The sequence below is a fragment of the Puma concolor genome, chromosome A3, assembly GCF_028749965.1.
Source record: "Puma concolor isolate L17-30 chromosome A3, mPumCon1.1.hap2, whole genome shotgun sequence".
In the NCBI taxonomy this organism is placed as follows: domain Eukaryota; kingdom Metazoa; phylum Chordata; class Mammalia; order Carnivora; family Felidae; genus Puma; species Puma concolor.
In genome coordinates, this window is record NC_141669.1 from 10,289,753 (window position 1) to 10,317,187 (window position 27,435).

Sequence of the window (27,435 nt, forward strand, 5' to 3'; positions counted from 1 at the left end):
GATTATGTCCACCCTGCACCAGAAATGTGCTTTCGTGTGTGCATGCCAGGTGCAGAGGTGACTGGTGTAATTATACCTGAAGGAAAACCTCAGAGTAACCTCCACCCAACCCGGTTGTGAAAAGAGTACGTTTCCATTTCAAAATGATAATAACAAGCTTTCTGTGATCCCAAAGGCACCTGCATCCCTGTGTCCCCTGCCCTGGAGTGACTCACGCCAAGTATAAGAAAAGGTTCAACTCCCTGGAAACCCACATGCTTGCACATCTCCTACAATGTTACAAATGTCCTTCAAGCACCCATCTTCCCTAGGAGGGAATCTTCCTTCTCCAAGTGAAATGTTAAATCCATCCATTAGCATAACTGCTTTGGCTGTTGCTAGAGGTGCCATTTAGACTCTACCTGACTCTACAGGGTTTAATGAATGTCCTCTGTTTCAATAATAATTTGCAAGTAAAAAAATTCCCCCTGGTAGGGTCCTGCTGCCTCTTGTCAGACTTCAAGCTTGCAGCTCTTTTCAGTCTGATCTGCTCAGATACCTTCTCCAAACTGTTCCACCGTCACAAGCCTCTAACCAGCCACCCTTCACCAAGCCTGTGGGTTTAGCACAGATGCCAACCCATATTTCACTCTTAGGGAGTTCTTTCCCCAGACCCCTGTTATTTTCCCGCAGCAGATCAATATGGAAAACGGATAAACTGTTTTCCATATCTTGGATTCTGAGGATATACAAGGACTGGAATCACGGTCCCTTCCTTCCTGGAGGTCCCCGCACTCCAGTGTAAATTGTCCACTTTTGCTCTAGCGTCTGTATTTGGGAATGGCGGGTGGCATTCTCTGAACCACAGCAAACCCATTACATCCTTCCACCTAAGCAATTGGTTATCTACTCAACTCATATTTGCGTAATGAAAATGAAAGGAAACCTCTAAATGGTTCCTCCCATAGTCATGAAACTCTGCTTCAAGGATGATGGCTGTTCTCTACTCGGGCACATGGAAGTGACAAGCGTAATTATTATTTATTCTTAGATAATCACAAACGGCAGTTCTGGAGCCGAGCCAGACTTCTCCCTCGGGCCCAGTGTGCAAAAGCAACAAAGGCTAAGACCATGTCAAAAGCACACTTGGCATGGAAGAGGCAGGATAATTTCTCCTTTATTACCAAAAGGACAGTTGTGTTCCAAATCTGCTTCTGACACTCTCTGTGTGACAAAGTACAGCTAGCCCTCCCTGGGCATTAGTTTCCCCATCTGTCATGTAGAGGATCCCGATGCAGCTGAACAAATTATATTAAGTTATTATTTGTCAGTGACACAACGTTGTTGTATTATAAATGTTCAAAATATATTGGTGGAGAAGACAGTCACGTGTACAACTGAACCTCAAATAAATCAAAACAGGATCATCACAATAGAATTACAGATGAAGTTCAATGCAAACACTGCAAGGTCTGACTTCGCTGAGGGAAACAACAGTTTAACGAAATTACAGATCTGGAGAACAGCAGGATTGGAGTTTTAAGTGAGCATTTTCTGAGTCCAAGCCTTAAGCTTTTTCTACTTCAACACCACTATCCACGACGACCGCATAAAGATGGGACTGCATATTACTTATGACAGGAATTTTCCAACTAAAAATTGTTTTTAACATTTCATGTATAAATGCTACTAACTATAATAATTTTGACATATTCCGGGTCCCTCACAGTTTTGTGGACCCTGATCTGCATGGGGGAAATGTGTTATTTCCAATGGAGTAGGAAATACATCAGCTTTGGAGTATATTGTTAGTTATTTCAGCTCTCTGAGCTGCAATTTCATCATCTGTAAAAACCTCTGCAGCCTTCAGAGAGAAATTCGATGAAAAAGTGAATGCAAAATTCCCAACATGCTCTTTGCACAAACTTGCTGCTCTAGAAAGGTCAGCTATATCTTTTTAAGAGAAAGTGTTCCTCTAACTCAATTTTGCAGAATATTAGGACCAGAAAGAACGTTAGTGATAATCTAGCTTAACTCCTTATTTTTCCAGAGGTGGAAGATAAATCCCATAGATTTGATTTGACTTTCCAAAGGTCACACAGACAGATTTAAGAAGGGGATTTGGTAATATATTTGAGATCTGTTCCTGTGTCCAGAGTAAGGTTGCAATCAATGCTTAATGGCAACACTGGCCTGGATTTTAGAGAATCTACTCCAAACCGTACCTGAAAAGTGAGACAAGCTGAAAAGACGTCATTAATAATATCAATTGTGCGAAGAAAGTTGAAATGTTGGTAAAGAACAGAAATGTATTTTACAAACTCAGGAATTGTGAAGAGTTAACTACAACTTTTATCATGAGACTCATGTTTCATCTCAGTATATGTGATGTTGAAAATTATCTGTTTTAATGGCTATCTTCATTTTCTAGAAAACCAAGTAACCAACTTTATCAGTAGAGTGCATTATAACTTAACTTTCCCTACATCAAGTTACACTTTCTTTTTGTTCAAACTCCATCTAGGAAGCACTGAGAGAGGGAAAGAGGAACTTTTCTGTAGCAGAATTACTAAAGAAATGGCAATTTATTTGGATTGACCGTCAAGTGTATTCATTATTAGTTTTGCCTTTTATGAGTTTATGGTACTTTTCAGAGAAAATAATTATGAAATATATCCTTTGTTTTGGTAAAATTGCCAGAATGATTCTTCAGTAACACAAATAAAGCAAATAGGAATGCAACTTATGTTCTGCAGGAAGTAAGTAACCAACCCTTTTGCCTATAAAGTCCTAATTATGGCGAAACAGGTGAGCTGAAGCTGTACCTTTCAATACTCATTGATATGCTTTAACTCGACAGATTCGGTATGTATTCTTGAATGTTAACAGTTTACTTTAAGAATATTCAGCTTCACCATAAAATCTCTGCTAAGCGTGGGTTCTTGTGTATTCTTTTCAAGCTTTTCTTTAGCCTCCTGAATGAAATCACCACATTCTACAACCTCAAGCTGGAACTTCCTACAACTCAGCGTGACACTGACCTCATTATCTAAGAAACTTACCAGCAACTCATCACTGAGAAGATATAACACTTTGTATGGTGTTATTTTTTTTTCTATCCCTGACATGGAAATAATCCAAAATTAAAATGCAGAGCATCTTTCCGACCAACTACCTCCACGGATTTCACATTCTTGACTGTAGAATATTTTTGTTGAACGCTACTTATATGTAGTTCTACACATTTTCTGCATAAATGGGCACAACAGACAAGGGGACTTTTAATAAATAAAGTAAATGTGCCTAATAGAGGATTTATTCATAAATAAAATTAAAATATTATATGCAGTGACATGTTAAATAACACCTAATAAGGGGCGCCTGGGTGGCGCAGTCGGTTAAGCGTCCGACTTCAGCCAGGTCACGATCTCGCGGTCCGTGAGTTCGAGCCCCGCGTCAGGCTCTGGGCTGATGGCTCAGAGCCTGGAGCCTGTTTCCGATTCTGTGTCTCCCTCTCTCTCTGCCCCTCCCCCGTTCATGCTCTGTCTCTCTCTGTCCCCAAAATAAATAAACGTTGAAAAAAAAAAAAAATTTAAAATAACACCTAATAAGAAACCATACAGAAAAGTAAGGTCATTTTACTGATATGTCATTTTGAATTAGGGGGAGAGGGTATTTATTAGTGTTACAGTATTAATAAGCCTACAACATACTAAATTACTTGGTTTTATTTTGGTCGCCCAGTATCAATAAAACTTTGATTCACACATTTAAATAACTATACACAGTGACAATGTTTAATTAAGTAAAGAACGCAGAAGAAGGGGGCTCCTGGATGGCTCAGACTCTTGATTTCCGCTCAGGTCACAATCTCATGGTGTGTGAGTATGAGCCCTGCATCGGGCACTGCCCTGACAGCATGGAACCTGCTTGGGATTCTCTCTCTCCCTCTCTCTCTCTGCTCCTCCCCCACTTGCACTGACTCTGTCTCTTTCAAAATAAATAAATAAACTTAAAAAAGAAAAGAAGGCAGAAGAAATTTTGTTTTGTTATAGTCAAAACAAGAATGTCTTAGCGAGTTTAAACTACCATAACAAAGTACCTAGACTGGGTGGCTTACACCACGGAAACTTATGTTGTCACAGTTGTGGAGGCTAGAAGCTCAAATTCAAGGTGCCAGCATAATTGGTTTCTGGGAGCCAGCCCGGGGACAGGCTTTCTGATGTCTCTTCTTATAAGGACACTAATCAGGTCATAAAGGCCCCACCCTCATGACCTTACCTACCCTTAGTCCCATCCCCAAATCCCTTCACTGGGCATTAGGGTTTCAGTATGAATTTTGTTAGGACACAAACCAGTCCAAAGCACAATGCTTAATTAAGCAAAGAACACAGAAGAGATTTTACTGTTACACTCAAAAAGGAGGTAACCCAGTATTTGCTCTAAAATGGACGCAAAGTGTACAAATTGTATTGTAACACATTTTTTTAAATTTTTTAAATGTTTTTATTAATTTTTGAGACAGAAAGAGACAGAGCATGAGCAGGGGAGGGGCAGAGAGACAGAGGGAGACACAGAATCCGAAGCAGGCTCCAGGCTCTGAGCTGTCAGCACAGAGCCTGATGCGGGGCTCAAACTCATGGACTGTGAGATCATGACCTGAGCTGAAGTCAGACGCTTAACCAACTGAGCCACCCAGGTGCCCCTGTATTGCAACACATTTAACTATGCATTTTTCAGGGTTTGTGTGGGGTTTTCTTTCTTTCTTTCTTTCTTTCTTTCTTTCTTTCTTTCTTTCTTTCTTCCTTTCTTTCTTTTTTTCTTGTAAACAGTTGAACGTAATTTAGAAATGAAACTCAAGTCATAATTTTGTAGTCCCATAGACGTACCTCTGTTGACCCCTAGGGAGAACTGCCTTGCTACTCCAACTCATTTATTTACAGGGGAAGGAAAACAAAAAGTGAAGATCAGAGAGAAGTAACCTTGCTGAAATAAAGAATGAGCAAATAAGGTAGGACACAGCCCTCAACATTCCCACTGTTTTTCCTACCTCACTTTCCCAATAAACCACTCCACCATTAGATCCATGTCAAAATATATCCACTCGTCCTTCATTTTAATTAATTGTTTTGCCAATGTCTTTCTTGGGAAAGGCAATCTCATTGAAAAGGAAAGAAAAGCCAATATGTATAAAGATGGCTACTTTAATTTTATTGTTTCAATCCACATTTTATATCCAAGATGCATCAATATGGGAAATTACCGAGTGCCTCCAGCTATGGCGTAAGATGAAAATAAGAAAGAGAGAGAAAGGTAGGGAGGGGAGGTGACACATGGATGTCTTGTTGCAGTTAAGAAATATTGTTTCAGAACAATGTCACTTGTCCTATTGTGCTAAAATCTGTAAATTATATTTCTTCAACATATACCATAGTAAACTAATGCTGCAGATAAATGTCACTCATTTGTTTAATCATCATTGGTAGTTACTTAGGTAGTTACCAAAGACATATTGACATCGCAAATCAATTAGCAGTGAAATTATTATGTAAATCCTTTGTCATTAATTACTTCAGTGCCAAATAAATCCAGAATTTATTTTCTCCCAGAGGATAGCATGAACACTTGTAACGATTGCCCACTTAGTTTTAAACTGCTAGCATGCTTTTTAATGAACATGTTGATAGGGCAACAGCAAAATAAAAGAATTAAAAGATAAGATATGCTCTTTAACACGAAGTAAAAACCAAGAGTATTTCAAAATTGGTCAACATGCTGAATGGAATACAAGCCAACAGAAATTTAAATATATTCTTACTGTATTACCCTGTATTCCACACCTAAGTATTTACCAAAGAAAAATGAAATCTAATGTCCACACAAAAAGTGTTCACGAATGTTCATAGTAGCTTTACTTGCAATAGCTAAAATTGGAAAGAGTCCAAATATCCTTCAGCAATGTGGTATATGCATACTACTCAGCAATAAAAAGATAACATCTATGCATAAGTACAATACCAAGGATGAAAATCAAAATAATAATGATCAGAAAGAAGGCATGAAAAAAAGAATTAATATGTAATATATGACTTTTATATAAAACTCTAGAAAATGCAAACAAAACTGTATTGACAGAAAACAGACTGAGGGTTTCCTGGGAATAAGAGGTAGGCTGGGTCAGGAATAGACAGGTTGTAAAGAGACAGGAAGAAACTTTCAAGGATGATGTGTGTTCAAGTCAATCATTCCTTGATAAACTGCAGAAAATTAAAAATATATATATTTATCTGACACCTAACGCATGCCACATACTGGATATATAAAGTGAATTGATGATGTGTAAGCTCTCCCTTAAATGGTAGTATCTCCCACAGGGCCAAGTACAGTAATAAACATACTGAGAAGTCTTCACCTAATTGTTTGTTAGAAACGTGACCCATATAATAGGTGGTAGGATAAGGAAACAAGCAAAATTTTAAAAATAATAAATGAGGGGCACCTGGGTGGCTCAGTCGGTTGAACATCTGACCCGACTTCAGTCAAGTCATAATCTCACAGTTTGTGAGTTTGAGCCCCATACGGGGCTCTGTGCTGACAGCTAGGAGCCTGAAGCCTGGATTCTGTGTCTTCCTCTCTCTCTGCCCCTCCCCTGCTCACACTCTGTCTCTCTATCTCTCTCTCTCTCTCAAAAGTAAATAAACATTAAAAAAAAAAAAATAATAATAATAATAATAAATGAATTTAGTGTTCTTTATCATTTCAACTTCACTAATGTTGTTTTTCAAAAGCAGGGGCGCCTGGGTGGCGCAGTCGGTTAAGCGTCCGACTTCAGCCAGGTCACGATCTCGCGGTCCGGGAGTTTGAGCCCCACGTCGGGCTCTGGGCTGATGGCTCAGAGCCTGGAGCCTGTTTCCGATTCTGTGTCTCCCTCTCTCTCTGCCCCTTCCCCGTTCATGCTCTGTCTCTCTCTGTCCAAAAAATAAATAAATGTTGAAAAAAAAAATTCAAAAGCAGACTGGGGTGAATTAGAAAGCCATATTATAAACCCTACGGCTATCACAAAACTAAACAAAATAAAACAAAACAAAAAACTGCCATAAAAAAGAAGAAGTAAAAAGCCAAGAATGAAGATACAATGGAATTTCAAAAACATAAAGAATTAATCCAAATGCAGGCAGATAAGAGGACCGACTGACCAAAGAAAATTTGGAATAAATAAGAACAGCTAGCAACATGGTAGATTTTAGTCCAAAAATAGTATTAAATGAATAATATTCTAATTTAATTCAATCACATACAGAATATGAACTTCAACTCCCACCCATAATATAAACTGCCTATAAGCATTACTGTAAAACATAAATTTGTAGAATAATGCCTAAAATATACTTTGTGACTCTGGTTTAGATAAAAATTTCTCAAAAATGGCACATATACACACACACGTGCACATACATGCATGTGCACACACACATGCACACACACATGCACACAACAAACTGGCAAATGGGACTTCAACAAATTAAAAACTTCTAGTATCTAAAATTCAATGTTAAGAAAACAGAAGAGCAATTAATGCAATGGGAGAAAATATTTGAAAAAATATCATCAATAAAAGTCTTCTCTGCAGAATGCATAAATAACACTCAAACTCAATAATAAAATTTTAAAAAAAAGTTTAAATGGGCAGAACTTTGAACAGACACTACCTATTGCTTGCAGGTGCGCACAGGAACACTCAATTCCAGTCATTGAAATGTAACTTAGAATCACAATGAGATAGTCCTATCTACCATTTTGAATTTGAAAGGTGTATCAGGGGGCGCCTGGGTGGCTCAGCTGGTTAAGCATCCAAATTCCGCTCAGGTCTTGATCTCATGGTTCCTGAGTCAAGCCCCGTGTGGGGCTCTGTGCTGACAACTCAGAGCCTTAAGCCTGCTTCAGATTCCGTGTCCCCCCTCTCTCTCTGCCCCTCCTCCACTCTCTCTCTCTCTCTCTCAAAAATAAACATTAAAAAAAAAGAAAGGAGTCTCCTTTTTTAAGTTTATTTATTTACTTTGAGAGAGAGAGAGACAAAGAGAGAGAGAATCCAAGCAGGCTCCACACTGTCAATGAAGAGCCCAACATGGGGCTCGAACCCACTGTTTGTGAGTTCATGACCTGAGCTGAACTCAAGATCCAGATGCTTAACCAACTGAGCCATCCAGACACCCCTGTATTTGAGAATCTCTTATGGTTTGCCTCCCTCTCTTTTTTCTTATCTTATCTTTTTTCCCTTTCCCCATCTTAATCCGTTTTGTTCCTTAAGTATCACATATGTCAACTGATGATTTCATAAACAAAATGCAATGCGTCATCAACAAAAGCAATACTTCCCAGAAATAAAACTTTATATTATAAAACTAGTGATATATGTAAATCTCAAATGCATTACGCTGGAAAAGGCAGCAACAGAGAAACAAAAAGCGTCTCTGCGGTTGCCAGAGACATACCATGGGGTGAGGGTGCACATCAACAACCAAATGGCATGTGGGAATCTTAAGGAGGAAGGAAGAGCGTTTCCACATTTTGATTATGGGAGCGAATGAACCTGATGAAGACTACTAAACGCATGGCTTCAGTGGACATGATCATCCTTTCAATTGCACAAAATAAGAATTTCTAATGTCTCTTCTACTATCTGAGGAGTAGGGAATGAGGAAATCCGATAACTGACTTTAAACCTAGGTGTCCTCACTCTAATCCCGACGGCTCGCAGGGCTACTACGCTGCCCCTGTGGTCCCACGTAGGCTACGCCATGTAGCAGTGGTGGTATCGCACAGGGGCAGGAAAACCACTGTGTCGCAACTCAATGGTATGCCAGTCACAGGAGGTGGTTGGGGAGAAGGGGAAGACAAGAAAGATAAAAGAAAAAAAATGGCCTTCATCTGAAAAGGAGGATATCAGTGTGATTTTCCTGATCATACGAAGTTGCTGGCCTCTCCTTAACACTCTCATACGAATAGTCTTATCTCGTGTTGCACATGTGAACACCGACTCTATGCCCTCAGGCCCACCATTGAACGAATATTCTACGGATCCCCGACTGAGTCCAAGTGCTTACGGGGTGAACAATTCAGCCATTCCGGTTTTTGGACATCATAGAAAGATAGTCCTTAGATGCCCTTGCAATGCTCAACATTCATTGTGGTCAGAGCTTTCATATAATTTGAAGTTGTGTGTGGACAGGCCCAGGATTGGATTTTGTTTATTTCTTTATCCCTTGCTCCTGTCAGCCCATAAAGACCAAACATACATTCCCAAAACACATTTATACTCCCCAAAGCATTCGGCATATAAATTCTACCTGTCTTCCCACTATTTACACACTTAAACTCCCTCAGGCAACAGGGAGATGAGAAACGGGGCCACTGGCCATGCTTGGCCCAGCTCCTGTAGACCTCTTTTCTGGAAAGGAATTCCATCTCATCTCTTACCCCAAAACATGCTTTTGGCACACAGAATTAGAAGTAAAGCCACATGTCGAAGTGAGACAGACTTCCTTAGCCTGCTCTTTCAGATACAGCCTGCCTGTAAGAACATACCTGATTTTTCTCCACTTAAACCCACGGGATCTAGGTTCCTCCGTTCTATCAATGACCAGCCTACTTTATAGGGAAAATAAGCAAGCCCTGATGCTGGTTTCAAGTACATAAAATATTCTTTTATCCAAGATTTCTTGGCAACAGATTTCCTTGTTTGACATCAATATCTGCTTCTCTATTCATTCTGGAATTTGAGAGGGAAAATTATTGTCCTCAAACCTCATTTAAATATGCATGTAATGAGATGAAAGGAAGGACACCTTCTTAAAGAAAAATTACTATCCATATGCTATTAATTTACTGTCTTCTCTGATAACATGAAGCCATGTGCAAAACATCTGAGTGACGAATACAATCATAGAAGAGGTAGATTCGAAAGACATCTTGTTTTTATTCCAGTAACAATGAGATAGATGGTACTCCAAAAGATAGTCCCCGGGACAGTATTTCACTCAGTTCTATAGTAGTAAACATTTTTAAAGTGTATTTATTTACGTATTTATTGAGAGAGAGAGAGAGAGAGAGAGAGAGCGCGTGAGAACAAGCAGGGGAGGGGCTGAGGGAGAGGGGGACAGAAGATCCAAAGCAGGCTCTGTGCTGACAGCAGAGGCCTGATGTGGGGCTCGAACTCACAAGCTGTGAAATCACGACCTGAGTCGAAGTCAGATGCCTAACAGACTGAGCCACCCAGGTGCCCCTATAGCATTAAACTCTTGATAGATAGGGAGAGTTTAGGAGGTAAGAGACAGTTAGGAAAGAAGAGACTTCAGAAGAACATGTTGGGTCTTTCACCTCCATGCATCCAATGCTATCATTCTTTCACGGCAGATTCGTCTGGATTTTTTAGAATGCAGAAAAATATCACTTACAAGATGAGAAAAAGAAGTCTCATTCTCAACTTCTCCATCTATAAAAATGAGAACTATAATAAACTAGGGGCAACTGGGTGGCTCAGTCGGTGAAGCTTCTGACTTCGGCTCAGGTCACGATCTCACGGTTCGTGGGTTTGAGCCCCGCGTCAGGCTCTGTGCTGACGGCTCAGACCCTGGAGCCTGCATCGGATTCTGTGTCTCCCTCTCTCTCTGCCCCTCCCTTGCTTGTGTGCGCACGCTCTCTCTCTCTCTCTCTCAAAAATAAATAGACATTAAAAAAATTAAAGAAAGAAACATAGGTTTGTGGGGGGGGGGGTGAAATGTGATAATATAATTAAAACACTTAGCATAATAATGTACACAGCTTATGATACAAGTGGGTACTTAATAAAATGTGTCCTCCAGACAGAACTAGGACTACTGGGATTCTTCTGTTTTCACAGACCCGGTGTACTGTCATAGGCATCTGGGCATCTATCTTGTCATCTTTAAGTGCCCGCCACGCCAAACAGTCTTCTTTTATCTTTAGTTCCTAAAAAAGATCTGACACTCAAGCAAAAGAGTGTTCATAGTATGAGAAGCCTTTGGATGCTACATTTTTAAGCAGTGCATGAAACAAGCCCCTCGTGTCTGAAGAGTAGAAGAAGGTAAACAGCAACCTGCACTTAATGGATGTGCCAGCAGCCTGAAGGGGAGCCTGCTGAGAAGGCTGACAGACATGGCGGGACATTTGGTGCCCAGCAGCTGCCTGCCGACCCCTTCAGGATGTCTGTGCTCAGCTAGCCCACTTAGCTCTCACCGTCCCCAAGGGAAAGGAAGACGTTGGGAGAAGTAATTGAAGGGAAAGCAGAACTCAAAGAAAAATAAATTTGCAACCAGATACTAAAGACCAAAGGAAGGAGATCATGAATGGATACAAGCAGATAAAAAAAGAAAAAATAGAAGCAGAGAGATACGAGAAACAACGGATGTGCTTTTAGGTTATACATCATGCATTTATAGCCTACCCCAGCCACCTACTAGCTGGATGATCTTAGAATATCATTTTAAACTGTTGGAGGCTCAGTCTCCCTTTATATAAAAATGGAAATAGAATTGATCCCATATGGCTGATAGGAGGGTTAAGCGAAAATGTATGTGGAAGTCATTACGCTACCGCGAGCCCCTCAGGACGTCTAACGCCTACATTCAGAAGACGTAAAAGAGAATTAAGGGAAGCTTCGTGACAGAGTGAAGAGAAGATAATAAAGAGAAAATGAGCTTTGATGTCAAGGAAACCTGGATTTGATTCAAAGATCTAGGACTTAGCAGCATTTTGACCCAGAGACTGTAGGTTTCACTTTCCTTGTCTGTAAAATGCTGGTAAGATCTATACTGCAGGACTGTTGTGAGCATGAAAGATGGTACCTGGAGCCCACTGACTATTGTACATGGAACATTCTATTAAAATCATAGTACCTCTTACTGAAAAATGTAATACGTAAAAATGAAAACAAATTATATTTATTCCCAGAGCTTTCAAATATTTGTAAAGGACATTCAAATTCATTTATTGACATTTATTTCATATACATAAAAATGAAAACAAATTATATTTATTCCCAGAGCTTTCAAATATTTGTAAAGGACATTCAAATTCATTTATTGACATCTTCATTTATTCACATCCATTTGTTCATTAAATATCTTCCGATATTTTTATATCATACACTAGGAAATAACATGGCTTACCTATGAGGCGACTAAAGTCTCGGAGGTTATTAACGAATAACTCGTGGCAGTGCAGAAACTGGAAAACAGATATATCTCACTGCAAAGCCTAAGCTCTTTTCAACTAAAAACTCTTCCCACTTTGCTGTTGTTATCAATATGGAAAAGCCATTTATTGCTAACTAACAACCCTAAAAGACCACTCTGCATCAGAAAAATGACATCCATTTTTCTGGAACTCCTGGACATGCAAGGGTTGTGACAACCATCCTATAATCCTCTGGAAATGGTGCATATGTGGACCACAGTCATAATAAATGACAGGAAGACGTAAATGCCACCAAGAAAACTTTGGAAAGTCTTTTGGAAGGAGAGCCTTGACAGCCGAGAGTTTAGTAATGCCTCATGGCAAAGTCACATGCATGTGTAAAAAGCAAAGCAAGCCCTGAGAATTAGACATATGTGAGTTAACAGGGGTCTCAACCGTGCTTACCAGACTGACCTCGGAAACTTTTAAGATGCGTTAGCTCAAACTGAATCCTTGCTTGTTTGGCAAGTGGAGTATACTCAAGGGAAACTAGGCTCTCTGTACCTGTGTATCAACATCTGATGCCAAGTCAAGAATCATAGGAGAGAAAGCAGGGACTGACATGCAGTGGTTCCAAACGTTCTGCGAAGAAAAGGAACCATACAGCTCACCAGCCAAAAGCTAGACTTGACATCACAAGGTAATTTGTACAATTCTCACACAGACAACTGTCCCAGTATTTGTGAACAGTAACCTCTAAGTAGCTACTAGCTAACTACGATTCTGGCCAACAGTTATTCCACTTTTCCCACGGTTGTTATTTTTTCTCCCCATTAAAAAGAGAGCAGAATTCTGGAGGAAAAGTAATGGCTTAGAATAGAAAATCAATGATTTCCATTCTGGTTATACAATTGTGTTGAGCAATTTTACAAAGGAAACAGGTGATAACTTTTATGATATCTTATGATTCTTAATTAATATGGACCTTAAAGTTAAAGCCATAAACGAGAGACATGAATTCATTTTTATACACGCCATAAGGCAAGTGGCATTTCTGAATCAGCTCTTTCCTTAGAAACTAGACTTCATTCTGTCAATAGTGCCTATATCTAATGGAAGGAAGCTGACAGCTAAACAAATAAGCATATCCAACTGCTTCATATATTTAAACATCTGTTGATACATGGTTTGTTTTGTTTTGAGGATGCAGGCAAATGAGACAGTAACTTTTAAATCCTGGTAATATTTTTATTTTAGCGTCAGGGAAAATGAAAAATCTTTAAGGCAAGCTCAGGATACAGTGTAGTTGTGAACAGTGGATTAATAAACCCAGGATCATCTCAAGTAAGTAATTCCATTATCTGGTATATACCGCTATAAGGAAAAGGACCAATGAAACAGACATAAGTTCTCTCAAGCCTCTGTAATATACTTGATAATAACACTGGGCACCATTGAACAAAATAAAGAACTAATAAATCAAAAAGAAGGCTCAGCAACGGAACTACTTTAACAATTTGGGAGAGTTGGGATATAGGTAGATTCAATTCGCAATTTAACAAAGTATTTATGGCACTGCTTCTGGTAGTAAAAATGATAAAATATATAGCACAAAGCTGAGTGTAGAAGCTTGACTTTGTGTTTTAGGCCTACTCCCAGCACTCATGTGACTGAGCAAGCCTCTAAACATTCCTGCGTCTAACTCACGCAAATCTATCACATACCCTCCAGCTCTAAATATCCATGGGTTTAAAAAAATGCTCAGGGGAATATATTCTCAAGTGTCCACTATGGTAGGAAATGCAGAAAACTGGAATACCTATATTAGTTCGGGTTGCTCAGAGAAAGAGAGAGTGAGAGAGAGAGAAGGAGGGAGCGAGGGAGGCAGAGGGAGAGAGAGAGAGAAAGAGAGAGAGAGAGAGACAAGGAATTGGTTCACATGATTATAGAGGATGAGAAATCTCATGATCTGCAGCTGGCAAGCTAGAGACCCAGGATTTCTGGTGGTGTAGCTTGAGTCTGAGTTTGAAGGCCTGAGAACCAGGGAAATTGATGATAGAATTCTTAGTGAGTGCAAGAGAGCCCTGATGTCCCAGCTCAGGAGTAAGGCAGAGAGAGAGTGAATTCTTTCTTACTCAGCCATTTGTTCTATTCAGCCTTTCAACAGAATGGTTGATGTCCACCCACACTGGAGAAGGCAATCAACTTTACTCAATCTAAAGATTCAAATGCCAGTCTCATGGAGAAACACTCATAGACACACACAGAATTAATTAATGTTTAACCAAATATCTGGAAACCCTGGGTCCCACTCAAGTTGAAACAGAAAATTAACCATTACGGTGCTCCTTGGTACTTAATTGGATCAGAGATGCCTCTTAGGATTTTTTTTTTAATACAGAAAGAGAATCTTATTGATATTAACATATACGAAAATACGTTTTGATGATGTGGTATGGTTCAGCATGAGGTCAAATGGTAGGGAGAGACCATGGTGACTTCAAAGATGCTACCATAAGAAAAGTTGATTTCTAGACTAAAGAAGTGAGCTCACCTCCATGCTCAGGTAGCTGGAGTAGAATAATTGTGGAAACATATCCTGCTGATATGTTTAACTACTGCTGATAGAGCTTAACTACTAAGGTATGACACTGGGCTCAGGGCAGTTTCTGTGGGTGACTCATGACCCAATATGACACTGAAGGAAAGATTGTTATTCCTTATAAATGTAAGGGCCACAGAGGTCCAGAAAGACCAAACGAGGTCAATTCTGGAGGTGTGGAGAGTAAAAAACAGTAGTGCTAGCAGGGATATGGTCTATCCAATCTTACCATACCAGGACTGGTGGGAACTCTGCCTGGAACTCTGTACTTCGCTTTGGCCACAGCAGATGAGGGTGCTACATGGAATACAGCTGCAAAACAAACAACAAAAAATCAGAGGCAGAACCTGCCTCCAGGCATCCTGTTTGCAATCTTCTTCAAGTGGCCCTGCTTGAGTGACAAGGAAAAAATTCCTGGACAAATTTAAATAAAACTGGTGTATTTAAAAAATTAAAACCTTAATTCAACAGATGAAAGCTTGAAATCACAGTAATATGTGTATTAAAGAACATAGAACCTAATATTGTAGCCATAGAAGAGTGAAGCCAAGACTTTTAGATTACCCTTAGAAATTCAGCTTATAATGCATTTCTTGTAAAACTGTTTTTCCAATGTTAGTATTATTTTGAAGTAAGACAGTACACATTAATGTTGGTAGCCATGAAAGAAATGCAATAACTCTAATATGAAGTAAAAAAATATAAAAATAGGGGTGCCTGGGTGGCTCAGTCGGTTGAGCATCTGACTCTTGATATCAGCTCAGGTCTTGATCCCACAGTTGTGGAATGGGGCACTGCACTGAGCTCCACTGGCCAGCTTAGGATTCTCTCTCTCTCTCTCTGTCCCTCTCTCCCTCACTCTCTCTCTCTCCCTATGAAATCAAATTTAATTTAATTTAATTTAATTTAATTTAATTTAATTTAATTTAATTTTAATTTTAATTTTAATGGAGCATCAAAAAGAGAAATCATCCAGGTCAAGGTAGTCTCACAGGTGAATTCTATCAAGCATTCAAGAAAGCAATAACAGTTATATACATCTCTTCTAAGAAACAGAAGCAGAGAGACTACTTTCTAAATCAATATATGAGACTTAATACCAAAACCTGATGAAGCTATTAGAAGAAAAATATTGACCACTGTCTCTGACGAACACAAACCTCGACAATAAATTGGTAAATTGCATCCAACAATGTATAAAAATAATTATATACCACACCTAAGTAGGATTTACTGTAGTTACACAAGGCAGGTTCAACATTCAAAAACCAATTAGGGGGCTGCCTCGGAGGCTCAGTACGTTGAGCATCCAACTTCAGCTCAGGTCATGATCTTGCGGTTAGTGAGTTTGAGCCCCACGTCGGGCTCTGTGCTGATAGTTTAGAGAGTGGAGCCTGCTTCAGATTCTGTGTCTCCCTTTCTCTCTCTCTGCCCCTCCTCTACTTGTGTTTCTCTCTCTCTCTTTCTCTCTCTCTCTCTCAAAATAAATAAACATTAAAAAAACCCAATTAGGTAGGCCCCCCATATTAAACAAGTTAAAAAACACTAATCATTTGGTAATATCAACAGGTGCAGAAAAACCATCTGACAAAATCCAACATTTATTCATGATAAAAATTTTTAGCAAACTAGTTATAAAAGGAAACTTCTTCAACTTAACAAAGAACACTTCGAAATAACCTACATCTAACATAACACTTAATGGTGAAAAACTGGATTTTTTTTTCTCTAAAGTCAAAAACAAGGCTAGAATATCATATCTCACTATTCCTAATCAACATTGTACTGGAAATCCTAGGTAATGCAATATGACAAGAAAAGGAAATAAAAGGGATACAACTTGAGAAAGAAAAAATAAAACTATCTTTTCTCTCAGGTAACTTGCTTGTCTATGTATAAAATCCCCCTTTGTTTCCATCCTCAAAATTCTAGATCTAATAAGTAATTCTAGCATGATTACAAGATACAAGGTTAATAAGCAAAAGTGAATTGCTTTCCTATACACCAGCGATGAACAACTGGAATCTGAAATTAAAAAGACAACACCAGGGGCACCTGGGTGGCTCATTGGTTAAGCATCTGACTTCAGCTCAGGTCAACTCAGGTCATGATCTCATGGTTCATGGGTTACAGCCCCACATTGGGCTCTGTGCTGACAGCTCAGAGCCTGGAGCCTGCTTTGGATTCTGTTTCTCCCTCTGTCTCTGCCCCTCCCCTTCTCTTTCTCTCTCTCTCTCTCTCTCTCTCTCTCTCTCTCTCTCTCTCTCAAACGTTTAAAAAAAAAGTTAAAAAAATAGACAATACCATTAATTCTAGCACCATAAAACGGAAATATTTAGGTATTAAATATATTATTAAAATAAATTATAATATGTACAGAATCTATATGTGAAAAAATATAAGCCTCTAATTTAAAAAAAAAAAGTCTAAGTGAATTTGGATATATTTACATTCAAGGATGGGGAAACTCACTGTTACTAAGAAATCCATTTTTCCCAACTTGATCTAGATTCAATGCATTACTAAACAACATGCCAGCACATTACTTTTTTTGGTTATCAACAAATTGATTCTAAAATGATAGGATAGGTAAAACATCCAGAATAGCCAGCACAATATTGTAAATAAAAAAAAAAATCAAAGGACTGATACCACCTGACTTCAGAACTTAGTACAAAACTAAGATAATCACTGTGGTATTGGGAAAGAACATGCAGGAATACACAAATGATCGTGCAACAGAATAGCGAGCTCAGAAACAGACCAACGCGAAAATAGTCTATTGATCTTGACAGAGGCACAGATGTAATTCAATGGAGAAAGGATAGTCTTTTTAACAAACAGTGCTAGGACAAAAGGAAATTGGACACCCAGTAAAAAAGAGTACGGATACAGATCTTATAACTTTCACAAACATTAACTCAAAATGGATCTTGTACCTAAACGTAAAATGTAAAACCACTTACATTCTTGAAGACAGCATAGAAAAAAAAACTAAGTGACTCTGGGTTTAGAGTTAACTTTTTAGGTGCGACACCAAAAACACAATCCATGACTGAAAAAATCGGTAAGTGGGATGTCACTACATTCCTTCTCGGCAAAGGGGGAAAAAAAAAAAGATTGTTAAAAGAATGGAAAGGTAAGTCACAAGATCGGATGACATATTTACAAGACCTGTATGTGATGAAGGATTTATATCCAAAGTTCACAAAGAATTCTTAAAATCCAACGGTAAGAAAAATCAAACAGCGTACTTCCAAAATGACAAAAAGATCCACCAAGTCTCAGCGAGGAAGATATATGGAGGGAAAGTAAGCACAGGGAAAGATGCTCAACATCATATGTCAGTAGGGAATTGCAGTTGAAAACAGCAATAAAATACCACTACACATCGATCTGAACAGCGAAAGTCCTGACAACACCAAATGCTGGTAAGATACGGAAGAACAGAAACTTAATACTTGCTAACAGGAGTGCACATATAAAACCACTTTGGAGGACAGTTTTGCATCTTCCTACAAAACTAAACCAATTCTTGCCTTCTGATTCAGCAATCACACTCCTAGGTTTCATCTATATAAGTGTCCCTATAAGAATCCAAACATAGGGGCGCCTGGGTGGCTCACTTGGTCGTGTCCGACTTTGGCTCAGGTCATGATCTCATGGTTCATGAGTTCGAGCCCCATGTCGGGCTCTGCTGACAGCTCAGAGCCTGGAGCCTGCTTTGGATTCTGTGGCTCCCTCTCTCTCTCTGCCCCTCACCCCTGCTCTCGCTCTCTGTCTCTCTCTCTCTCAAAAATAAACATAAAAAAAAATTTAAAAACCCAAACATAAAAGTTTATGGAAGGTTTACTCCTAATTGCCAAAAACTGGAAGCAACCAAGATATTTTTCAGGAAGTGAATGGATAAATAAATCGTGGTACATCTATGCAATGGAATTGTATTCAGTGATGGAAAGAAATGAACTATCAAGCCATAGAAGGCATGGGGGAACCCATGAAAGAAGCCAAGCTGACATGGCTAAAAAGGGTGCACATCGGATGATTTCATCTATGTAGCATTCTGGTTAAGGCAACGCGAGAGAGACAACAAAAAATTGAGCGGTTATCAGCAGCTCTGGGGTAGGGGAGGAGGGATGTCTAGGTGGATTTTTAGAGCAATGAAACTATTTTGCATGGTGTTGTAATGATGGATATACAAATTATGCATTTGTTAAAACCCACAAAACTTTTAAAAACACAAAGAGTGAACCCTAACGTAAACTATAGTCTCCATTTAATAAAAACATATTAATATTCAGTTATTAATTCTAACGAATGTACCAAACAAGATAATAATGATACAGGGAACTGTACCTCGGGTTATGGTGGGGGGCAAGACAGGTGGTCTTTGTAGTTTGGGCTCAATGGCCTGCACACCTAAAACTACCCTAAAAAACAGTCCATTAGCAAAAAAGTGTTAAAAACAAAACAACAACAATAAACCCAGAAAACACCAGAGATCAGATCCTGTCACTATAAACACAAGGTCACAAAGTCAACATTGCAAGTTAAACATAAGAATTCAGTTTTTCTATGCTTATAATGGAAGCCATCTTTTTATATTTATTATCTCTGCCTCCTGGGAAGTCTATGGTGCTAGAGACCCCAAGTAATGTGGCTGTTGAGTCTAGGAACAGCTCTGGCTAAAATGTGTCAATGTTGTTTACTTGCTGTTGCAAAAAAAAAGGGCATTATGTGTCTTTTCCATCCCTGTTCAAATACATAGAGATTAAGCTTTTATATACATCCCAAGTCCACATTCCACAGGGAGCAGAATTTAGAAAGCTACTCTACTTTAGTTACATTCTCTTCATCAACATTTGAACAAAATGTTCCCCAACAAACAGGATTATAGACCTTCCTTTTGTATTTTTTGTAGCGTCCTCCTACTGCTTCCCAAAACATCCTTCCATTCCTGCCTGTACTTACCTTTCTTTCTTCTGACCGTGGTCAAAGTATTTGAGCAGTCTAGCTGCAGCGTTTTCAGCTACATGATGAGGCCTGGGGGCTATAGTTTGTTCAGGATAATAATTCTTCTCTTATGCTTACTGCTATTATGTTTCTTTAAATATAAATAGCAGTAGTAGTAATAATAATTATTATTATAAGGAGGAAAAGAAGAAGGGAATGTCATTCAGTGTGTGTTTCCCAGGTACTATGGGGCACACAAAGAACTTTATAAATCATGCATTATTTGCTCCTTATCCAATCGTGTTCTAAGTACCAGTTAGAACCAATCATTAACTCCTCCTAGAGTAAATGCATTACAAAATTTTTGAATTTATTTCAACATTGCACTTTATTTATTTTGAGTCTAGAGCTAAAATGTAAGTAGAAAACAAGGTTTTCTTCTTCAAGGTTAGATTCTGTTCTCCTTCATCATTTTAAGGAAACCTCTGCCTGGGTGGCTCAGTTGGTCAAGCGTCCAACTTCGGCTTGGGTCATCATCCCATGGTTCATGGGTTCGAGCCCCACCTCGGGCTCTGTGCTGACAGCTCAGAGCCTGGAGCCTGCTTCGGATTTGGTGTCTCCCTCTTCTCTCTGTCCTTCTCCTTCTCATACTCTTTCTCTCTCTCTCAAAAATAAACATTTAAAAAATTTTTAAAAGGAAATCTCTGTCAGTCCTTGTGGAGTGAATTTCTAAAATATGTTTAATTTTACCAAAACACTAAAAACTTTTCAGAGGAAAAACACTGGCATGCATGTTGATCAAACCAAGAGGTGTTTGCATATATGTTAAAATAACCATCACTTATCAAGGAACAAGAAGACAGATCATTTCCATCAATTATAACTATATACATGTTTTTCAGGTAAAGCCATTTTTTTAATTTTTGAGAGAGAGAGAGAGACACAGAGAGAGAGAGAGAGAGAGAGAGAGAGAGAGAGAGAGAGAGACAGAGCACGAGTGGGGAAGGAGCAGAGAAACAGCGAGACACAGAATGTGAAACAGGCTCCAGGCTCCAAGTTGTCAGCACAGAGCCCGACGCGGGGCTCGAACTAACAAACCATGAGATCATGACCTGAGCTGTAGCCGGACGCTCAACTGATTGAGCCACCCAGGCGCCCCAGGTAAAGCCATTTTTTATCATTTGAACAAAAAAAACTCCCAAGTGCTTACACAGTAACCAGAAGAGTCAATGACAGATGTTGGATAAGTTTAAGACCTCTTTTGGGCAGGATGGAGCATGTGAGCTTAACAAGGGGAACAGAAATTGATTCCTGTTGTTTAGAGAAGCAGACAGAATTGCTTCCTCAGTGTTCGCTCCCTCCAGTCCTCACTAGATTATGTATAATGACTTCAAAACTAGTAACATGTGAATTACATACAGCAATAATGTAACAAATGTAACAAAAACAAATATATGCCACACAGGATCTCAGTGGTTGACTGAAATATTTGTCACAATTCCTTGTTCCCTTGAGATAGGATAAGAATTCACACACTTGCCTGGCCTCCCTGCGTAGAAGTATACTTTCCATCCCTTTGATGTTGTCTTTGGTTGCCTGACTTGTTTGGACAGATGTGACATCACAGTGCATATCATGAGGGCAGAAGATTGAAATTAGCTTGTAAAATTGGGCTTGCCTTCTTGGACTCCAGTGATATTTCATGAGAAGAACCTTCTCCAGATAGCTGTGACCCTTTTCATTTGGGGTCCAGAATGAACAACTGTGAAGTCAACATAAATTCAACCCACAATGTAGTGTCTAGACCAGCAGAATCCTCAGCTTGAAGCAGAACATTCAGAGCTCAGACTACACTGGCCAATCCACATTTGAACTACTCAACTCTAGGCATAAGAATGCAGATTTTTTTTTTTTGCCACCAAGTTTCTATGTTTTTTTCCCTCATTCAGCAACAGTCTCATATACTAACCAAGGCAACATATAGAAACAATTTCAATGATACCCATTTAGTACAGCAATAAAAATCAGTAAAAGTTATCTAATTATCACGGAGAAAGAAGTGATTATTTATGAAAGAGTATAGAAGGGTTTCTCTAAACAGGTATCAAATGAGACAAAAGTTTATTAGGAAAAATGGGAGAGGTGGAATTTTGGAATTTTGTAAATACACTAGCAAAGAGTAGAGAGGAAAATCATCAACCTAAAATAAAACTACAGATAATATTTTATTCCATGATCATTTTGCATAGCTGTAATTAGATTATATATACAAGGCTGTGTCTTTATTAGAATATTGTATACTCTTCAATATTAGTATTTAAATTGTGCTTTAATTTCCAACGCATAGATGCAACATAGTTTAAGCAAACGTTCTGCTAACATTTAGTTTTAATGGTATTTCCAGTCTGTCATGACTATAAGTAGGATTTTGATGATCATTCTTGGCATATAATTTTTTACTTACAGTTTAAAATGTAAATAATTAGTATTTAATTTTAAAGGCAATGCTCCAGAAAAATGGATGTGAATCATTTTGAGGGGAAAACAGAAAACTTAGCAAATATGAAGAGTCCATATTCCTTAGTAGACAACGTGAGCTTGAATTTGTTGAGAACATATTACATGCCACATAGCACGCTGACTGCACATCACAAGTGTACTTTACAACCACCTTCGTGGCAAAAAATTTTCACAGATATGCAAACCTGTAAGCTCAGGGTGGCATGGCTGGTGAGTAGCCAAACTGGGTTTTATTCCCAGGCTTCTCTGACACATTATCTTTTAAGCACATCTTTCCACTGTACCACAATGAAGTGTTGTGAAACCAAAAAATTCTGATCTCATTTAAAAGTAAACCTGTAGGGGCACTTGGGTGGTTCAACTGGTAAGCATCTGACTTCGGCTCTGGTCAGGATCTTGCAGTCTGTGAGTTCAAGCCCCCAGTTGGGCTCTGTGCTGACAGCTCAGAGCCTGGAGCCTGCTTCGGATTCTGTGTCTCTCTCCCTCTCTGCCCCTCCCCTGCTCGCACTCTGTTTCTGTCTCTGTCTTTCTCTCTCTCTCTCAAAAAATAATTAAACATCAAAAAAAAAAACTTTTAAAAAAGTATATGTAAAAAAATAACAGTAAATAAAGATAATCCTGGACTAGCAGGTGCATGGGTGGCTCAGTAGGTTAAGCATGTGACTTCGGCTCAGGTCATGATCTCAGGGTTCATAAGTTCGAGCCTGGCATCGGGCTCTGTGCTGACAGCTCAGAGCATGGAGCCTGTTTTGGATTCTGTGTCTCCCTTTCTTGGCCCCTCCCCAGCTTGCACTCTGTCTCTCAAAAATTATTTAAATAAACATTAAAAAAATAAAATTAAATTTAAAAATTCCTGTACCCAATTTTTTTCACTATTGAATTGGATAAAACATGTGTGATTATATATATACTTTTTCCCCCTGTTCCGAAGAGAATAAATTATTTCCCTCTGGGCTGCAAAAAGAAATGGAAAAACAACTTAATGATGTCCCTTATGGAGTTGTTAATGATTAAAAGCACTGTGGCATTTAGGCTTACTTTTCAGGAGGAGCTAATAATGGGAGTCTGATAAAAAGCCACAGAAGCTTCCTTCTCTCTTTTCTGCCTCTGAGGTTTCTGGAACTATATAATGTGGAGGCCGACTGCATTGTAAAGGACAGAGTTCCTTGTTCAACAATGAGTCAGAGCATCCTTTAAGGGATGAATGTAATGGGGGTCACGACCTGCATTCTTTCAATTACCAACAATTTGAATGTCAATGTGCTCTGTTCCTGTGGCTACTTTGCTAGGCTTTTGCACACCTAGACTTCTGAGTCCTTATGATTCATATTTTGATTCCCTCCACACTATTCCCCAGGCTTCAGAACATGTACACACACACACACACACACACACACACACACACTGGAAGACAGCCTCTCTGCGTAGTTGACAATGAGAACGTGAAACTAACTCTACAAGCAGTTACAGCTTCCCATTTCTTGCAAGATTAAACCCAAACACCTTAGTATGGAATATATAACCCTCCACTTTTTGTTTTCTTTCCTGAGAATTCCTTTCTGATCTGTACATGTTGTTCAGGTGTCACTCCTTTCTGAGAGTTCTCTGCATGTTCCACTCTGCCCCAACTTTGCTCTTCTCTGGGCTCGAAGACTCCTTTTCAAATATACATGGTGCCTTGTAAATATCTTCATGTTTTTCAAGACCCGGGATAGGTTTCGTTGGGTCTCCCCAGGACTTGCCCATCCCTCAGAGTCGCGGTTAGACACTGTTTTAGTAGCAGCTAGACAGTACCCCAAGGAACGACGGCAGTGCCAGAAAAGCCAATGTGCAGATGGAACTCTTTGCTGAGGATCCAGCTCTTAAAATTTACCAATTTACCAAAAAATATGTCTGAAGGAAATAATGGTCTTCAACACATACAACGAATAGCAACACAGTCCTGGTACGTTTATGAATGCGGTAAAATCTCCTAAAATTTTATGTGACTGTATCATTCTAGTAAAAACAAATGCTATACTGGATGTGCTTTTCACATTTCTCACGTGCCCGGAAAATGCTACACGTGGAGGAAGCTTCAGAGATCCAGCTGCACCATAACCACCATCACTTTGCTCGGGGAAAAAAAATTGAGGCCAGAGAAATAGTCTTTTGCCAAGTGATCATGTAACTGGTAAATTATACACGAAGGCCCAGGATATATGTCTTCTGAGTACCTCCTGCCTCGTGTTCATTATGGTCTAAGGATTATATAGATGGGTACGATATAATACAAATACAAATTTATATATCGTGCCTTCTCCAGAATTAGATGAACTGGAGGTTAAGAGCCCAGTTCACCAGAAGGGTAAGTGTACCTGAGACTTCTGACATCAACTGCAAGTTCAGGGATATCCCCAAACCACCTTCAGATTTGATAATTCACCAGAAAGACTCACAGATAGGAGATATCATAGCTATGAGACAGAAAAATTTACTCTAGGCAAAAGATACGCACTAAAACACTCCAAGAGAAGACAGACATAAGGCAGGATTGGTAGGGGGCGAACGTAGAGCTTCGGCTGATCTGATCCCTGTCAAATAATGCACAGCATTCCTTCCTCCTAGCCATGCTGTGTGACAATATCCACAGGGTAGCACCAGCCAGAGGAGCTCACCCCAGCTATGGTGTCTAGAGATGGCATTGAGGCTTCGTTGTGTAGAAAAGGTTAATTGAAATATTTCCTACATAGCTGAATTCAGTCTCTAGGAAACCCCTCCCTGGAGACTGAGCTGGTATCATATGGCTTAAAGCCCCCCAAACCTCTAATCACATGGTTGGTCTTTCTGGTATGGCCAGTCCCCTCACAGTAAGCTATCAGCTGTGGCTGAGGGACCCAAGTGGATAATAAAAATAACCCATGACTTGGGAAATTCCAAAGTCCATATGAGGCTACCTCCCAAGAGCTGGGACAAACACTAGACCTCTCTTTAGGGGCCAAGTTCCTCACTACACACAAAGATATATGACATACACAGGATACATCTGTCTACAACAATAACTCATCATGATTCCATGTGATCTTAACCTATAACTCATATTTCATCTATGTATGCATATGAAACTGTTCTATCACTGTAATTTTCAATAGATATAAACAAGGTTGCTAACATTTTCAACAAGATAGAAAGGGGAGGAAGGACTGTATTCCACTACTCATGTTTCTATGGAGAATGTCTTCCATGAGAATGATATTCCAGGGCTCTCTTAGGCACCTTATTCGGTGCTCCCAGGTGAGAGAGAATAACTTCCTGATTAGTGACTGTGATGGAAGGAAATGACAGGTTTTGCTCAGACATTCCTGAGTTGGTTCTGGATTTCTTTTATCCACAAGAAGCGTGAAATCTCTGCTTTTCTATTCTCCTACCCCTTCCCAGGTAGAAAAGGCTCCTATGAATAGGTGACCCTAAGTCTGCTTGGACCAAATAAGTTCAAACATATGCTTCTTTCCCTGGAACCCCATTCGATTCAGGATTTGTCCTGAGTATTTGTTTGTTTTTGTTTTTTTTATTTTCTGTTTTCAATGAGTTGTATTACTAATCACTGCCTGAAAATAAGTCAGTATGTGTATGATAGCCCTCCAAGCCTTTTTTCTAGCTCTTGTTATGATCTTACATAGTATTGTCAGATGTAAATGGAGACTTAACAGTGCTCCCAGTTTACCTATAAATAAAATAGAAAGATGGCCATCCTTTCTAGATGCAAGTAACTATAATTGCCCTTTAAAGTACACCATGGTTCAGGAGTTCGAGCCCCACATGGGACCCTCTGCTGCCAGTGCAGAGCCTGGATTCCCTGTCTCCCTTCCTCTTTCTGTTCCTCCCCTGCTCGCACTCTCCCTGTCTCTCAAAAATAAATAACATTAAAAAGAAAAATTTAAAGCACACCATGCAGGCGTGAACTCGGACAAGAACAACTAGACACAGCCAACCCCTTGCCAACTTCTGACAAGGTAGTGCTTTTGAACCGCCTATTATACCAAACAACTTGGATCGCAGAACATCTGACACACAAATTCAATCAGGATGCCGGCTGGACACCTCAACGGAAAATGTGGGAAGTTAGAACTAAAAGGAAATATGTGTGAAATGTGGAGGCTGAAGATTGCCATCACAAACACAGAGAGGTAAATAACAATTAGTCATTTTACGTTACTTGATAATATTTTCACTTAAAAAATTGCATACCACCAAAGAGGTTGTACAGTGAGGCGCGCCTGGGTGGCTCAGGCGGTTGAGCGTCCGAGTTCCTATCAGGTCATGATCTCGTGGTTAGTACGAAGCCCGCTTCAGATTCTCTGTCCCCCTCTCTCTCTGCTCCTCCCTCACTCATGCTCTCTCTCAAAAATAAACATTTTTAAAAATCATACAGTTGAAGACTTTTATTTTTTAAGTACTCTCTACACCCAACGTGGGGCTCAAACCCATGACCCCAAGATGAAGAGTCTTATGCTCCACCGACTGAGCCAGCCACGCACCCCAAAAAGCATACAGTTAATTATTTTTTTTTAAAGTACACACTAAAAGGAAGTATTAGCAAGCTTCAGGATTTCTGAAAGAAAGCTGCAGAAACTGACCCAGAGGCCACCCACCTGGCCATACAGTGAAGTAGGCATCAGGGTGCCCGAAATGCTGCTGGAAAGCCTTTGCTGCATTTTATCTTTTTAAAAATGCCTGTTTTTGCATACTCCTACATGACTTTGACCAGCCACGTTATTTGTTTTCTAATTCAATAAAAACTAAAAACAGATTAGAAACATACTGATGGGTTATAACGGCAGTAAGAAATAACTGATAGCAGCTCAGTGCCACAGTAGAGAAGAGAGAGAATAAAGGGAACTCTATATAGATATAGACTGTATATCTATATATAGGTCTATCTATATCTTTATGTATACATATATCTTAATAAATATTATAAATATAAACATATTTAAATATAGATAAATATAAGTTATATAAATGTATATATAAATATTATGTATATATATCTTTATATATGTGTGTATATATATATGTATATATACATATATATATATTCCTTCATGTACCAACCTAATTGTCATGCTACAAAATAACATAAAAATGAAATGTTGACATAATTATGACTGTGAAGGCTTTACAATGCCAGGGAAATATATATTAAA

At 39.2% G+C, this 27,435-nt stretch overlaps 1 long non-coding RNA gene across 1 annotated transcript in view; it reads right to left on the minus strand.

Annotated features, from left to right (window-relative positions):
- The window catches only part of LOC147582242 (uncharacterized), a 611,785-nt gene that overhangs the window by 414,492 nt on the left and 169,858 nt on the right, over window positions 1–27,435 (minus strand). The window contains exon 2 of the long non-coding RNA XR_015248680.1: window positions 15,011–15,088. This is a non-coding gene — a long non-coding RNA (uncharacterized LOC147582242). The remainder of the gene's footprint in view (window positions 1–15,010; window positions 15,089–27,435) is intronic.